Source organism: Camelus bactrianus, chromosome 7 (genome assembly GCF_048773025.1).
Source record: "Camelus bactrianus isolate YW-2024 breed Bactrian camel chromosome 7, ASM4877302v1, whole genome shotgun sequence".
NCBI lineage: Eukaryota > Metazoa > Chordata > Mammalia > Artiodactyla > Camelidae > Camelus > Camelus bactrianus.
Window position 1 is genome coordinate 71330375 of NC_133545.1, and position 18947 is coordinate 71349321.

Genomic DNA, 18947 nt, shown 5'->3' on the forward strand with positions numbered 1-18947 from the left:
GTTCTGTGTTCTCCATATTAATTATATCAGGAAGCACACAATGTGTCGTTCCATCATTTTTAGTGGTGCTAACACTAACTTCCCTCCCTCATCACCCAAGGTTATTTGGATACTGTGAATTAAAAATCACACAGGAAGTTCAGAATAAATGCTTGGTTCTCTCATGATAGTTGCTGTTTTTTTAACTGAAGTAGAGTTGATATACAATATTATATTAGTTTCCACTGCACAACATAGTGATTCAGTATTTTTGTAGATTATACCCCATTTAAAGTTATTATATAATGTTGGCTATATTCCCTGTGCTGTAAGTATATCCTTATAGCTTATATATTTTATACACAGCAGTTTGTGCCTCTTAATCCCCTACCTCCATCTTGCTCTGCCCCTCTTCCGTCTCCTCACTGGTAACCACTAGTTTATTCTCTATAACTGTGCATCTGTTTCTGTTTTGTTATATTCATTCATTTGTTTTATCTTTTAGATTCCACATACAAGTGATAACATACAGTATTGATCTTTCTCTGGCTTAGTTCACTGAGCATAATACACTCTCATCCATGTTGTTGCAGATAGCAGAATTTCATTCTTTTTGTGACTGAGCAATATTCTATTGCATACATATACCATTTATTATTTATCCATTCATCTGTTGATGAACACTTAAGTTGCTTCAATATCTTGGCTATTGTAAATAATGCTGTTAAGGACACTGGGGTGTATGGAGTTTTTTCAAATTAGAGTTTTCATTTTCTTCGAATATATACCCAGGAGTGGAATTGCTACATTATATGATAGTTATATTTTTGGTTTTTTGAAGAACCTCCATACTGTTTTCCATAGTGGCTGCACTAATTTACTTTCCCACCAACAGTGCACTAGTGTTCCCTTTTCTCCACATCATCACCAACATTTGTTATTTGTAGACTTTTTGATGTTAGCCATCTGAAAGGTATGAGGTGATATCTCATTGTGGTTTTGATTTGCATTTCTCTAATAATTAGTGATGTTGAGCATCTTTTCTGTATATATTCTTTGGAAAACTATCTATTCAGGTATTCAGCCAATTTTTTAATCAGGATCTTGGCTTTTTTGATAATGAGCTGTTTATATATCTTGGGTACTGATCCCTTATCAGTCCTATCATTTGCAAATATTTTCTCCCATTCAGTAGGTTGTCTTTTCATTTTATTGATCATTTTCTTTGCTGTGCAAAATCTTTTAAGTTTTTTTAGGCCCCCTTTGCTTATTTTTGCTTTTCTTTCCTTTATGTTAGATGACACATCAAAAAAAATTGCTATGATTTGTCAGAGAGTGTTTTAGGAGACTTATAGCTTCTGGTTTTACATTTAAGTCTTTAATCCATTTTGAGTTTATTTTTATATATGGTGTAAGAAAATGTTTTAATTTCATTCTTCACATATAGTTGCCCCATTTTCCCAGCACCACCTATTGAGGAGACTATCTTTTCTCCATTGTATACTTTTGCGCCCTTTGTCATAATTGACTGTAGGTAGGTAGGTTTATTTCTGGCCTCTTTATTCTGTTCCATTGGTCTGTTTTTGTGCCAGTACCGTACTGTTTTGAATAATGTAATTTTATAATATAGTCTGATGTCAGGGAGGATGATATCTCCAGCTCCGTTCTTTTTTTCTCAAGAGTGTTTTGACAGTTTGGGGTCCTTTATGATTCCAAATAAATTTTAGGATTTTTTGTTCTAGTTCTGTGAGAAATGTCATGGGAATTTTGATAGGGATTGCATTAAATCTGTAGATTGATTTGATTAGTATGGTCATTTCAACAATATTAATTTTCCAATCCATGAACATGGGATGTCTTTTCATTTATTTTTATCATCTTCAGTTTTCTTCATTAATGTCTTATAGTTTTCAGAGTATAAGTCTTTCACTTTCTTACTTACATTTATTCCTAGGTATTTAGTTGCTGATTTTAAGAGTACAGAGTTGGTGTCAAGTTATTTCCAGTGGTATCTGATGAGTTTCTTTACTTCTTTCTCTCTCTTTTTTTTTCTTTTTGTTTTTCTTTTACATACCTTTTCTCTGCATTATTAATTTAGTGTACAGTTTTAATATGCTTTATACAATTACCATTAATCATCCTCTTTGATGTTCAAATTATCCAATATTTGGAAAATATGAACTTTTATGTTGATCTCCATGTTCCTTCACACAAAATAATGATATTGATAAATACTTGATGGCCCACTGAAGTTCTCCAGGTTATTACATATTTTCTGTTTCATGACTGAAATCAGTATTCTTGACAAAAGCCATAGTTCCCTTTAATGGGGAATCATATTTGAGAGCAATATCATGGATGAATAGTATTTATTTCTATTCAGTTGTCACTCCTAGTATGCATTTTCAGTGAACAGATTTTGTACATAATAGTAATAATAATAGTTATATAATTATATATTATAATATTATTATCCTATAGCCAATTTAAAAATTTTAAATGTTGCTTTTAATTGAGATAATATTCACATAAAATTAAATAACATTTAATAAATACATATATGGAAACTCTGTTTCAAGTAATATGACCCAGGCTGACCCACTGTAAAATATTGTATAAAAATCTTAAAATGCACCCATGAGCTAGCAAAAATGCAAAAGCTCAGAACAGAATTATAAGGGCGCTAAATGTCTTTTCATGAGGAAGTTTTTCTGAACTTGTTGAATTTGAGCATCAGCTTTTGCAAACTTTCAGAACTTGAGACAAGAATTCAATTTCAGAGCCTGAATTAATGAATATAATTAAAGACTACCATAAAGTCCCACCACACCAAAAAGCACCTGATTTGTAAGGATGAACTAGAAATTCCCTTTCCCAGACTGAGTACTACTAGGCAATAGACTATCTTGAAACTTGGCACAAAAGACAAAAACAAAACACAAAAAACCACTCATGAGAATTTGGTTTGTAACCATAAGTTTGATATTATACAGGTAGACAGCCTGAGTTTATAATAATATGGTCCAATAAGGTGTACAAAAAACGTCAAGCAAAGAATTTAGTTTAAAATACCCTAGCCTCAGTGCTTTCAGATGACTGACAAAAGTAAACGTAAATTCTCTACAAAAGAGCCCAACTTCATCCCAGGCTTAAGTATTACCATAGACAAGATTCCAAATAGCAGACTGTATTCAAAAGTCACAATACATACAAAGATATAATACATCATGATCAAGAGTGAGAAAAAAAAAACAAAAAGCAAAAAGAGAAACATAGCTGAATTATACTAATGTGTTTCTGTATCATATATAATTTACAGTAGGATAAACAAATATAAAAGACCTAGAATTAAACCTAGCACATTGTATAAAGTTATAGTGAAATATTTGAGGCCTACCTAATGGAGAAATGTATCATTGTTCATGGATTAGAAGATTCAATATCTTAAAGACCTCATTTTTCCCAGTTTGATCTACAAAGTTAATGTAATACCAGTCAATATCAAAAAAGTCTTTTTGGTAGAACTTACAGGGAAATTCCAAAATTCAAAAGGTCAAGAAAAGTCAAGACCATCCTGTAACAGAAGAAAACTGGCTTGAATATGCCTTGCCAGACACCAAGACTTAATTTGAAACTATAGTAAGTAAGACCATGAAGTGTATAAGTGATAGAGCAAATATAGCAACTTGACTTGTGACAGAGCTGAAGTTGCAAATCAACACAGAGATCCTTTTGAGTAAGTGGTGCTTGGACAAGTGCTCATCCATATGTTAGTAAAATCTGTGACAATGCATTTTCTTTAAGAAATGTCCTTTTTTTTTTTTTTATTGCATAGTCAGTCACCTGAAATACACATGGGAGTTAATAAGGTCAACAGCAATGTCAAAAAGCTATAAAATAGGTGTTCAGATTTTCCAGAGGGTCTAATAGTTTTAGGTATAAAGAAAACTTAAGGGAAATAAATGTTAAACTCTATCCAGTTGAAAATAATGATGTTTTAATTTAAGTTTACCCTAAATGAAAAGAAAAAGGGAGATCAAATCAGATGATTTGAATTGAAAATCAGAGACCATATATAAAAATTACTTCATTCTAAGAACTAATATAGAACATGTTTCACCCAACCCAAACTAGGCAGTAATTGGACACCAAGGATTAGATTTTGTGTTTTCTAATTCTCATGCAGATTTTTTTCCAACACAATACAGTATATCCATAGGAGGTTGAATCATAGAACAACAGAGATAAACAATGGTGTGGACATTAGAAAGTTTCAAATGAATGGTACAGGAAACAAATACATAGAAGTTGATAAAAGAACAGATATACTTTCGTGAAAGACTTAAAGAAGACTGTTTGCAAACTATGTAAAATAATGATTTAAGTAATACTAAGTTATAAACAAGGGTGACTAAGAAATGGAGTGACTGAGTCATAATTTTATTCTATCATGAGTGTGTAAGTCACCAGTGAGTCAGCAGCCTCCACATATACAAATCATAATAGTAAATAAGTTTTTACATCTGGAAATAAAATCCTTTCTCTAGCAGCTCTCCTAATTGTTACTATTTATAGATTTAGTGCTTTTATTTGAGATATATTTATGAATTTCTAGTGTCTATAAAATATATAGGAATTTATGGCTAACATCCAATTCCAAGAGCATAAATAGATGTATTCTTTATAATAAAAATATTATAGTAATATGAATTTTATATACTAGACATTTTTCAGTATTAAAATGTTTATTTCACAATTTTAAAATAATGTTTCTCATTGAAGTTTATGAAACCAAATTTTTTTAAAGTTGGACACTTTTTAAGGAAATACACCTGGTGCATAAAATAGAAGCATAGATAAGTTCTCTCCTACCCTCTAAGACTTCTGAATATTATCCTGTCCAACTCCAAAAAGGAATCAGTGGTTTGGTTTACATTTAATTTGATATTAGATCTAGTCCTAAAAAAATTAATACAGAAAGTAGGGAGTATAGGTTTGACTTTTTGAATTCACATCCCATATATAATTTCAGTTAAAAGTGATTTACAGAATTTTAAAATCATTTTAATGAGTTTCTTTTCACTGCCATAACCTTTTTGGCAATATCCAACTGTTTATTAATGCCCCTTGGCAGAATAAAAGTGAAATGGTCTGTCCAGTGGTAACAATTCCTCAACCCCATTATCTGCAACATCTCAACTTCTGGAACATTCTTGTCATCACTGAAGCTTTCACTATACATCTGACTATAGCACAACCCTATTTCTTGGCTCTGCCTTAGCTAGAAAACTAGTGAATAATAATATTTCAGGACTTCCATGGATTGCAAAGGAAATTCCTACATACTGCAATCAGTATATCCTTTCCATTTTAAATACTAAGCAACTATATATTAAGTTTTTTGCCATTTTATATTATGATATGATCTGTTATCAGACCTGAAAAATTGTGATTTTTTTTTCCATTTCAATTATTCTTTCCAAAATAAGAAAAACCATTTTTTCCAAAATAAGAAAAACCATTGGTATAGTGCCTTTTGGTTGCCTGTTTAAAGGTTTTCACACATATTATGGAAAATAGTTTTTGTTTTTATGTCTTTTATTAAAGCTTGTGCAATGCTTGTTAAATCACTCAGATTCTGACACCCAAAACAGTATGTTAACTCTTGAATGATCAAAACCAATTTGCCGGCATTCCTAATGGCTACAATAGAGTAGCTTTGGCTGACTAACACTCCTGCAGAGAACAACTAGTCAAGACAGATGAAACTACAAAAGGAGAAGGGATATGTTAGGAGTCATTGTAGAGTTGCCGAAGCTATCAGGACTTGAATGGCCAAAATCCTAAACAGAAGTGAACCATGAAGAGGTGAGCTGACATTCTATGAGCATCTTTCATTCTCAGAGCACTTGCTAATTCTTGGAAGGGGAAGTGAGACTGAGAATTTAGGCAGAAGATATCAGTTAAGAGACAAAAGAAAAAAGTTCTGGTTAACATATGAGATATGTAGGGAAAATATGGTGAGATTGAAAGACAAAAATTGGAGTGAGGCATTCAGAATTTAAGAAGCAAAATCTAAGAGTGAGGTGGGCAAAGAGAATTGACATTACTTACTCTTTGCAGTATTCCTCCTTGAAGCATTTGTTCTATTCTGTGCACAAGGGAAAAATGTAAAAACTAAGTAGAAAGTAGAAAGTATTTAAAAACTGAGAAAAGTATTTGGAAGTTTCTTAATGCCAAGAAGATAAGAATTGAAATTAAGGATCTTAAGGAGGATAGACCCTAATAAATATCCTAGGCACTAAGGTAATGCTTCCCAAAAACAATACATTAGGAGCACTGTATGAAACAGAGATAAACTGAGTCATATAAAAATTACAATCCAGCTACATAAACTAAGCCCTGATTTACTATGATCTTCCTCCCAACTCACAATATCCACCAAAAGGTAGGATAAACCCTTTCTGAAGCTATTAGCATCACCTAGACATCCTACAACTTTTAAAGAACTCCAGCTTTCAGTTGGAAATGAACCTACAGATCATTTATGAAAGTTGGCAGTCACAGATTTTATTAATGTTTTTAAAAAAGACAGAAATCTAGTTCTATAAGTGGAATATCTGATAATACAATCAAATGAGAAGTCTAGAACTAAAAACTGCAGTAATTAAAATTAAGAACTAAATTGTTGATTTTAACATACTGTTAGACACAGCAAAAGATTAAATTAGTAAACAAATATAAATCTGTAGAAAATATTCAAGCTGAAGCACAGAGATTCAAAGGAAGCATAGAAAATTCAAGAGAAGTGCAGAAGGAAAAGGAGGAGGTGGGGGAAGGAAGGAGAAGAAAGGGAGAGAAAAGAACATTGAAAAAATATGGGACATTGTAAAAAGAAAAAAAAAATCTATCATATGTTTAGAGTCCTATAGAGTTGAGCACTAGGTCTCAGGAAAACACAAGGAAGAAGGGATGCACCCTTGGGCTGCTTCTGGGTGGAACCACGGATGCCTACATGGGTGGTGAATAAGTTTGCTGTAACCACATGGGCCTAAGTTACTTCAGCAGTCACCTCCTTTGTGGTATAATATGCACTCAAGGGAAATGGAGTCTAATCGACCCAGCCCTCAGAACTTCTACTCTAACAACTAGGGAGCAGACCCCACTCCCAACAGGGCAGTGACATCCGTGGAACAAAGAGGAGGCCATGCCCAGTACTTTCTCCGGACACCACAACACTAATCATACCCCTATCAAGGGGATAATAGACAGCACACTCTGGGAAAAGACATGGCTAATATCCATACCAGACCAGCCCTTGTACCAAAAATACTGGACTCACACAGTCTACACAGGGATGCTCCCACATAAAAACGCACCTTCAAGACCACAATAGAAAACTGTTCCTCCTAAATTCATAGAGACAGAGAAGGTTAAGTAAAATGAAAAAGCAGAGGAACTACTCCCAATTAAAAGAACAGGAGTTATCCTTTGTGGACAGACTGGGAGTTCGAGATTTGTAGATACTGACAGGTATATACAGAATAGTTAAATAAGTTTATACTGTATAGCACAGGGAAATATATTCAAGATGTTGTAGTAGCTCACGGAGAAAAAATATGAAAACAAATATATGTATATTCATGTATGACTAAAAAATTGTGCTGTACACCAGAAATTGACACAAATTGTAAAATGACTGTAACTCTATTAAAAAAAGATTAAAGCGTAATTTGAATGCTTAAAAAAAAAGTTACCCCTTGAAAGAACAAGTAATGAAACAGATCTCCCCAGTCTACTAGACCCTGAGTTCAAAAAGAAGGTAATAAAAATGTTAATTGAATTAAGAAATATTATCAATAGAAATACAGATTTCTGTAACAAGGAACTAGAAACTATAAAGATAAACCAGTCAAAATTGGACAATTAAGTTGACAAGATAAAAACTAATCTAGAAACATACTAAATGACACAGAAGAAAGAATAAGTGTGATCTGGAAGATAGAATAATGGAAAATCACCCAATCAGAATAGCAGACAGAATGAAAAATGAAAAAAAAAAGTGAAAGCAACATACAAGATCTATGGGAATTATAAAGCATGCCAACCTACTCATAATAGGCATTCCAGAAGGAGAAGAGAGAGAAAGGGGAATCAAAAATGTATTTGAAGAATTTTGGCTGAAAGCTTCCCAAATTTAAAGAAGGAAACAGATTACCTAGATACTAGAAGCACAGAGGGTCTTATACCAAGACATTGAACGGGTGCTTTGAAAAAGATGATATCCAAATGCCCATTGAAAATATTTAAAAAGTGATTAACAGATAAACATTTCAAATTTAAACTATAAATCACCATTAAGCACCTGTAAGAATGTATAAAATTAAAAGACCATGCCAAGTGTCAGTGCAAATTCCATAGTATAGGACTTTTTACATACTGCCAATGGGAACATAAAGGGACACAATTACTCTGAAAAACTGGCAGTCTTTTGCAATATTAGACTCATATATACCGAGCAATTCCATTCCTAGATGTATACCCAACAGAACTGCATTCATATGTATACCACAAGACATATTCAAGGATGTTAATAGAAGCATTATTCATAAGAGCCCCAAACTCGGGGGAAAATAGTCATCAACAGTGAAATTGATAAATAAATTGTCGTAGATGCTTAAAATAGAATACTAAACAGTAATCTAAAAAAAGATAGAACTCGTGTTACACCTAAGAACAGGGCAAAGCCTAGCATATTGTTGAGTAAAATAAGCCAGAACCACTTTAATAATGTACTCACTTGCATCCCAGTCTCCCAGCCTTCCAGCCTTCTGGCACCATTTACTTACCTACTTCTAATTGTCAGTTATACTAATATTAAATATTAAAATATTGGTTAATATGATTAACAAAATTTTCATGCCATCTATATGTTCTATGGGATTCATCTCGTCCTAGATTCATACTTTGTATTCTAATATCCATGCATCCGTTACCAAAGCAGTGAATCATGTGCTGTTTCTCTGTGTCTAGCATGTGCTTTCTCCTGACTGGTAGAAATTGTGAAATCATCTCATTTCTTTTGCAGCCACTGAGCCTCTACTATGACACTAACTTTGAAGCCTGAACTATTGTTACTTAAATTGTCAGCCTATATATACTTTTATACTGGTTTCACTATTTTAAAGCATAGACCAAAAATATGCTTTAGTGCAATTCAATAATCATATACCGAGCATCTATTATGCAAAAGACATTCTAGTGCAAAAAAATAGACAGCAAAACTCCTCTCTGGTGCCCAACACTGCCACCTCTAAAAGAGAGTTGCCATATTTGTTCAACAAATTGAGTTGAATTCGTGCCATAGGAAAGGAATTTTATCTGTGTGCGTTAAAGTAAAAGAAAATACCCCTTATTTGAACAACAAAAAAATTGACTGCTTAAATTAATCAAAAATACTAAAACAATCGAACTTGGAGAAATAGCCTCAATTATTTTTAATGTATTTTAAGAACCAGAGACTGATACTTGCAGTAACTTATCTGTACTTAAATGTGTTATGCTAATGTTTTCAAACTAAATTCCAATTCCTTAGATTTTATTAGAAACATCAGGCTACTGTAGGTTAGAAGAGTTTCTCTGCTGGAAAATGAAGGGAGTGGCTCCAGTCTTGGTTAGATCAGCCAAGAGCTAAAGGGAGGAAAAAGACAGGAGAAAGAATCAAGAGTTATTAAACCATATTGTGTGCATTTAAAAAGCATATTTTATGTTATTTCTTCCAGGTAGAAAGAAGGAAAATCTGGTAACAATTTACACTGATATTTAGACCTATCCCTAATAATGTTATTTAATTTGGGGTAATAATATTTATCAAGCTTGTACTTATTTTAAAAAATTTTATGAATATAATTTAACATTTTAGATGTTGGACTGTAACATGGGCCTAAGTTCTTTAATCCCTGTGGAAAATGGACTCAGGCCTCACTATGCAGCCTCTGCAAGTGTAGGATGTTAATACCTAAATCTGTGTGCTCCAAGAATCACCTTTCTTTCCTGCAAGAACATTGCTGCCCATGAATCACTGTGAATTGTAATTTGCCCCTAGGAGCAGCAGAGCTGAGTTTGGGTGGCCAAGGCCCCCATAGATGCACACAGATACGGTACTTCTCCAAGGTCATCCCCAAGAGGACATTGGATGTTGGTAAATCTTGGGCATTACTTTCTACCTTCTTTCTGCTCTTCCAAATAAAAAGGAACATATTCTTTCCATGTTATGCCCACTTGGAATATCCAACAAAAGCTCATTTAAGACAAAATATATTATAAGAATTATTAAAACTGTCCCTTCAGTGGTTGCTTAGATGTCTGAGCCAGAACAGTGCAGCTGGTCCAGTTTTCCAAACTGCAATGCTTATGATTTCCAGTGCACCTTCTGAGGCCATTGCTGTCATCTAGGAGCTGGTGAAGTTGGAAATGTGCAGCTCCAAAGTGGATTTGGAAAACTACCTTTGGACCTTGAAGGAGATGTGCAACATCTCTAATGAAGTGAGAAAACAACACTCCTGTGCAATATTAAACTTGGTAAATAGATAGTATACTAAACCAAACTTGTTTCTATTTTAAAAAATTAATTCCCTGAGCAGATCTTCCAAATTATGCAGACAGCCTCCATCTTCTAGCACTGAAATTTGGTGCCAAGGCAGCTAGCTGAGTTAGAATTAGCATAACTCATGAACCTACACTTGGACTTCCTTTGCTCTGCCAATTGTCTGTGTCTGCATTTGGCTCATCATTCTGATTCCTTTCTTTGGTTGAATTTTCTCTAGGAAGCCTTTTTCTTGCTCCAAGCAGTCTGAACTTACAGATATAAACTAGTCCTTGAAAACATTTTAATGTAATTGTGCCGTAGTAGTTGCATTAGCTTACATTATTTTTCCAGGAGGATCATCAGTCTCAGTATAATTAGTGGATATAAATAGTTAAAAACAGGAACGGTATATCACCTAGCTCCATTCATTAGAGGACATTGGTATGAGTGTGGTGTTCAGGAGAGCTGAAGAGGTGTAGTTGTAGTGCCAGGGGTAGATAATAATAAATCACAGAAACTGAAGGTGACATATTCACATGTGTAGCAGCCAAGAAAAAAAAATGTTTTTGTTCAGAAACACACAAGAGACAACATAGGGTGAAATTTCATTATGTCATGTGGAAAATGTAGAATTTTGCTATCATAGAATATGTAAACATAGGAACTGTTTTGCTATACCTTACCAAGAAGTCTAGTTTAACAGCAATCATTGGCTTCCTTGACCTGTAATTTACTATATATTAATTTTCAGAAGATGCCTCTTTAGTTATTTTTGTTGTATTTATGTTCCACTTATTTTTAGCAAAAAGTTAATATATTATTCAAAACATCAGCTTCCTTGAAGTAAACTAAGATCAGTGCAGAGCAGTAAGTTAAAACCTTACTATGGAATATTGAAGAGGAAGAAAATATATCTCCAGAGTATTTGGATTCATTTGAATTATTTATTGGCATATTTTTTTCTTTTAGAATGTTTCCATGTCACAGATAATTCAAGTTTACTAGTTATATTTTATTTATTTATAATTTGCCTAGGCTTCATGTAAGTGGAAGATTTTGAATTAAAACCCAAATGTTCTTAGGCACTGTGCTATAATTGGCCTATTTTTTAATAGGCTAATCAACCCTTAATGGTGGAACTTGGCAAATTTGGTTTACATGTATAACTAGAACACTCAGAAAGAAAGACTGTGAATTATTTTTTATAGAAATTTAAACAAATGTAACCTGGGAATTGTTAGTTATGAATTCCTATGTTAGAATAGGGGCCATTATTCAAAATTCTTCTGGTCAAAGTATGTGTAATGTTAATAAGAGAAAGAAAACCATGGTTTGGATTGTTTACATCTTTAATACAGTAGATAATTATTGACATGTAAAAAATATTACTTATATGTAAAAATAGTCTCTATATTTCTTTTCCCATTGCACAAAATAGAATTCAGTACATTAGCTATGGAATTTTGAATCAAACTCTCTTCAACTTGAATGCATATTCTGTGTTATTTTGCTGAGTTAATTTCTCTGGGATGTATAATTACTAGACTTGTAGATGATAATAGTATGTAATTTATAATAATAGTGATCATTTATATAGCACTCACGATATGCTAGGCACAGTTCTAGGGACTCTGTATATACTAATACCTGAAAACACAAGAGTTCTGTGAGATAGATTATTTAACCAAAACCCCACAGGTAATAATAAGTAGTGCACTAGGATTGAACAGAGGTAGTCTGACTTAAAGTCTATACTTGTAAATAATACACTCAGCTGCCACATTGCATATTTTCCCAGTTGAATGAAATTATGAAGGTCAAATGCTGATATATTGTACATAGTAAAAGCTCAATACATATTAGTCATTGTTAAATTTTGAAGATTAAGGCATTTATCTAATTTTTTGGCCTATTGAAAACTGAGCACTGTGGCAGCTTTTGGCCTTGTTTTCTAATAAACTTTACTAACACTATAAACATAGTCAGTATTCAGTTCTGTGTGTTAAACTATGTTTAATAAATATGTTAGATTGCAGGAATAACCACAAATTATTCCCCTCCCTTTATCCATATTGCCTTTCGCTGAAATTCTGGATGTCCACCCACTCTGATGCTGAGCTTGACCATGTGACTTGTTTTGGCCAGGAGAGCAATAGCAAATATGAGAAAAGCAGAGAATTAGAAAATACTTATGCATTGGGGTTTGTCCTTTTCTTGTTGCTCATGAAACTCTGCAACCACCATGTAAGTGAGCTCAGGCTAGCCTGCTGGATGAAGGAGACCAATGACCGAGCCATCCCTATTGCACCAGCCACCTGCCAGCTATCCACTGACTATGAGTGAGGTCATTCCAGACCAACCAGCCCCAGTCTGTCCCCAGGTGAATCCTGATGTGTGAGTGAGGTTAGCTGAGACCTGTAGAAAAGCTACCCACTAAATTCAGCCCATTTTGTAGCCTGACAAATTGTGAGCTAAGTCAATAGCTGTCATTTTAAGCTACTACATTTCAAGGGTGACTGACTTACTACTCTACCAAAATAACACTAAGAAAATGAAATACCAATGAATCTTTCTTGATACTATGGTATGACTGGGATGGAAGGGAAATTAGGTGGAAATTAGGCAATTATTGGAGTAACATGATGGCATGAATAGACAAATTGAGGAACTCAGATTTTAATTCTGCTCTTCATTATGTACTTTGGCACCAAACAGGAGCATGTCACATGCAAATTATTAATGCACAGGTGATTGCTCATTTCTGGAGTTATTTAAGGTCATCTGGCTTTGTACTCAGTCTCAGTTTTGAAGCTGGCATAGCTAGACCTTGATGTAAATTAGCAACTGAAAACTATTAGCTTCCAAGTCCCAGCAAGATTTTATCTGGCCAAACTTCTCAGTTCTATTCTCAGAGTGAATGAGAAAAAAATGTCATAGGAAATTCTGTCAATCTGGGGGAGTGGATCCTTTTTAATATGACAGTCTCAACCTGGGTATAGGGTATGCCACTTTCCTTTGTATATATCTCCATTTTCAGGGGAATTGTTACAGACTCTAAATGTGAATTCCATGTAATTTCAAAATTGAAATCCAAAAAGATTTTTGCATTGAGCTAGCCAACACTGTCAGCATTTCTAATCGTTACATATTTGAAGACCAGCTAAATATCATATTTTTCTAGGTGAACAGGTGATCCTTTTAGTAACATCAGAATAAAGAATTCTATCTGTGTAACATAGCAGTATCAAAACAAAACACAATAACTTTCATTTTAACTAATTTATACCAATCTGGAGAAACTCTAGAAAAATTTTTTCCTAAAACATCAATTGCACACAGAAAAGCCTGATATAAAAATCAATTCTTAGACAGTAATTTTCCTAATTCCAATACCCACAAAAACATGTAACTTGGCAAAACATTTTTGAATGATTTTCTGTTTTAGTTTCCATTGTGGGAAAATATTTTTTCAAAACACCAAAGACATTAACTGGGTACCCTATAATACTTAAAAATATTTGACAATAATATAGTACAATATGCAGGATCAAATAGATTTTCCAGAATCTTAAATTTTTTAACAATTATTTGTATTTTTATTATTTGTTACATACATAGTATGATATAGTAGCTCAAAACATTTGTTTTTTAAAGATAATTACATATATCTGTTGAGCATAAATATGGAATGAAGTCTCTTTGACCTGGGAACTGTGCAACATAGGAAGTGTTTGGCCATGGGAATTGCAGTTGTCAGTTGGTGAGAATATATTTACCATCTGTCATCTACCATGTTTCTGCTTGGCATTGCCCACTGGAACATTCGGAGTGGCTTTCAGAGTTAAAATTCTCTCCGAGCTGTGATATCCCCAAGTCAGTGTTTTTCCAGCTATTACAATGCATATCTGTTAAATAAATCATTCCTACTACCATAGCTTTGTGTGATGGAGGCAAAGCACTTGGACAGGGTGATTTGTACATAACAAAATGTGCAAGCAGCAGATGGATAGGTGGGGCCAACATTGCTGGTAAATTTTTTTAAATGGTGGAAATTTTTCTTAAATGTTTGGGGAAAAATAGCAGTTTGGGACCACCTTTCCATTCACTGAGCTATGAAGTAGTAAGTGTGTAGTAATAATAGCCATATTTTTAATAAACAAAGTTAATATAAATATCCCATGAATTAAGTTGACTCTGTTTAAGTATTTGCTTATCACCATGGATACTTTCATAAAAAACAATGTTTATAATTTGTTGTTAGCATTGCCCAAGGGAAGAATTCCAAGAAATACCCAGAACCACTGACAGAATTTATAATACATTGTGAAGCGTCTCCTGTGGGCTCCACCAAATGATGATTTTGTTTTTAATATTCTCTTCTAGGGTTTCCTCTAATACTACTTTCATTAATCCTTTAAAAAATATTTCCTTAAATCATATTTAGAACCTAACAGAATGTAAATAGACATACAAAACCTTAAATTGATTTTTAAATTTTTTTTCTCTTGCCCAACGACCATTACAAGCAGATTTGGCTAACACTAAAGTTACAGCTGATATACATTTATAGATTGTTATTTATTCACTCAAAGTGAAGGTGACCCATTTATTTAAGTACCTTAGTGGTTAACACCAACTACAATACCTAACTTTATTATTCTGTGATGCCAAATAATGCCAAAACCTGTGAGAACGATAGAAATCATTGCACTGATTGTGCTTTTATAGGTATTTCTGACACAAACATTACAATTACATAGTACACAATAAAGAATAAAAAGTAATTATATTCATGTTTTTCAATGAGGAAAATCAAATTATTGGTATTAGGTGGGAAAAGAGTGACTATTTGAATAATTCATATGTTAGAAAACATAATTCCCCATGTGTCTAGATATCTCAAAAATACTAAAATTGAAAATAATTAGACTATATACATATATATATAATTAATATTATATATTATATAGCTAGGCTCTGTGGATTCAGATCTCAGCACTGACATTTGTTGATTTTGTTACCTTGGGAAAGTTTCCTAATTGTTGGCCTTTGTATCTTCATGTGTAAAATAAGGGTAATATTTCTACTTATATTGTGGGATTTTTGAGATGGTTAAATGTAGTACTTAGCAGAGTGCATAGAGTATTTGTTTTCTGCTGTCTGTAAAGTACAAATATTCATAAGATGAATTCATATCAGTAACTTAGGCATTTCTATACTTTAATCATCTTTTTTTTTTCTGATTCACCAAATAACCTGAAGGATACTTTATCCACTGGTATTATTACCTGATTTGTTTCAGCATGCTGTTTCCTTTCCTGCAATGTTTTTTCCAGTGTCTTTGTATGTTCACTTCTTTTCGCTCAGAGAGGTTGGTCCCTGACCAAATTGTATTAAATAACCATATATTTGTATCATGCTCTACCCTGTGGCTCTACTGAATTTTCTTCATAACACTTATTTGTTTAATATTAACATTATCTGTCATTTATTTTATAGCTCATTTACTGTTTCTCTTATTTTATTCACCACTGTGTTCCCCAGGTCTAGAATAGCACTTGCTGTAGAGTTGGTGATCAGTGAATATTTGTAGAATAACTGAATGAATACGTGTTCATGTCACCTCGTTTCTTCTTCAGCCCCACCTCCTACACATTCACTGCTGTTTATATCTTTACTACATTTTCATCCTGTATAGACATTTGAATTGGGTGGATGGAAATCTCAGCCTCTTCTGTACAGTACTTGCCTCATCATTAGTTTTCCCAGCGTGAAAGAGATATTATATTGTATTATACTATGTTATATTTATTATACTATGCTATGTTATGTTATATTTGTTATGTTTTATGTATTTTTATATATGCATAACTGTATCTTGACTTCCCTATATAACAAATTCAGGTGTTTTACTTAAGTGTGATTCAGAATTCAGAATTTAGGGTTCTACTCAATTGATGGACTGCATTACTCAGGAGTATTTGCCCTATTTGGTATTTTTGGAAGTTTGTTTTATACATGATTTTAAATAAAGCTGTAGGAGAGACAGAAATACATAACAGGATTTACTCATTCAAAATTACTTATTAAGCATCTACCATGTTTTATTAATGCTGGGGATTCAGACCTTTGCTACCCAGCTTCAGAGAATCTAATGTTAAGTGTGCCTACTGGACTTGTGCAATGGTAGCCCTGCTAGGGAATACTGTGCTATAAAAACATACAAAGTTTCCACCGTTACAAATAAAGAGTTTAGAAGGAACAGACAGACAAAAAAGTAAGGGAAATGAAATCACTGACTACCATGATAGAAATATAGAGAACTGTAAGGACATAAAGATGGGAATTGTAACACATTTTACAAGTCAGGAAATGTATCCCTGGGGAAACAGTGTTAATCCTCTTTCCTTAAGAAAAAGTAGGGATAGCCTGAATGTCCTTACCTATGCCCATGGCTTCATATGACGTAGGAAAACTAGAGGGAGCTGTTTTCAGGAGGGACTTCAGACACAAATTGTGCTGTGCTGGAGCACAAATGACAGGGCACAACAGATAAAAAGAGACATTATTCCCACAGGTAGTTCTGGAGCCTAAAACTCTTTTTTAAAAATTCTGGGAAATTGTCAGTGACCAAGTGCCTCCCCTTAGGACACTGCCTAGCAGTATCCATTAACAAGAGGCTAGAGTGAAAGAAACAGACCTTCTGAGACAGAGGGCTCCAGGAAGTAACTGGCCAACATTTTCAGATACTTCACACTAGGAGGGAGAGTGATATCTTGCCATTAAGATAGAGCCTGTGGGACTTGGACATTAATATTAATGAATCCTTATCTGAACCTACAGGCTGATGAGGCCAGCGAACATTCTGGGTAACTTGCTATAGCAAAGAGGATGTATTCCTAAGTCACCTTAACTTGGGAAATCCTTTCATATAAAGTAGAATTAACACACCTTAATTTGGGGGTGCTTTTAACATAGAGCATTCTTCATGGCTGCTCAACTCTAGTCTTTCAGGGGTTCTGATGTTCTCCAGAACACCTCCATTTTATCCAGGCTGCAGCTCTATAACATTCTCTTTCCTGAAAACAGGCACACAGATCCCTCTAAATCATTTTAAATTCAGGAGCTCAGATAACACTTTCACAACTCCTAAGTTACATGGATTGCAAACCCTGGGAATATAAGTCCCTTCTGTGAATGAATTCTGTACTACTTGTTTATCCTCCTTTTCCACTACATACCCAGGCCAAGCAAAGAAAAAAACCTGAAGATCTCCCAGTCTCCATTACACACAGATTGATTTTGCTAAAAGTAGTACAGCTTTGTTTCCAGATGAGTTGCTAATCACAGTATCACTAGGATATGGTCTTAATAAGATGTTTATAAACTAAGGTCTAAAAAAATGTGTGTCTTTGAGTGTCGACTCTGTTAGTTTATCTGTGTAGCCCTTTCAGTCTTTATAAAGACATATCAATGCCATGCTAACATGAGGATAAGACATAAAACAAAGAATGGTTGTCATATTTGGCAGCACGGACAGCACTCTTCAGTGGATTCAATTCATTTAATTAATATTTATCAAGAGCCCAGACGGAGCCTGGCAGTCTACGAAGTGCCAGCCACTCCTACCCTCACTGCATTTTTGCCATCTGCTGCACATGGGAATGGCAGGCACCCGGCCACCTCAAGATGGGAATATGTTGTGTTCCTAGGTTGCCTCTCTTCTGCTTCCCATTTCTTGGCTGTCTTTAATTTCTTACATGGCTTGAGCCTACATATGAATTATACTCAAAGGTATAAGATTCAAAGTTCTAAGTATGTTTATCCATGAAATAGCTTAGTGTTAGGGTTTTCTTTTTTTCCTTTAGAGCCTGGTGAATCCTAGATTTACTATAAATGGGCTTCCATGTCTCTAATGATTATTGAAAACAACTATGAAATGGTTTTCTCACATAATCCTAGTAGTTGGAGACGTGTATTATATAGAGCTTAAAGGCAGAAAGAGTAAAATTCTTCAAGTGACATCTCCCTGAGACATCAAAATCAAAACCTGCGTGACTTTTCAAGTTTATCTTGTAAGATATTTTTTACATACAAAAGAAAAGTGATTGTAAATCATTAGTATGAATAAAAAGGAGCTTTAAGCATCATATAGCTTATTGGAATAGATGAGTGTTTCCCAGCCAGGGCGATTTTGCCCACCATGGGATATTTGGGTACTTTTAGAGATGTATTTGGTTGTCACACTGGAGAGAAACTTTTGGCTTCTAGTCTCTAGAGCTCAGGAACACTGTTAAGCAAACTAAAATGCACAGGACCAAGCTGGAAAAAATCTGTACTGGATAAACTTTAAGATCCTGTGTAACGTGGCCTGACCTGG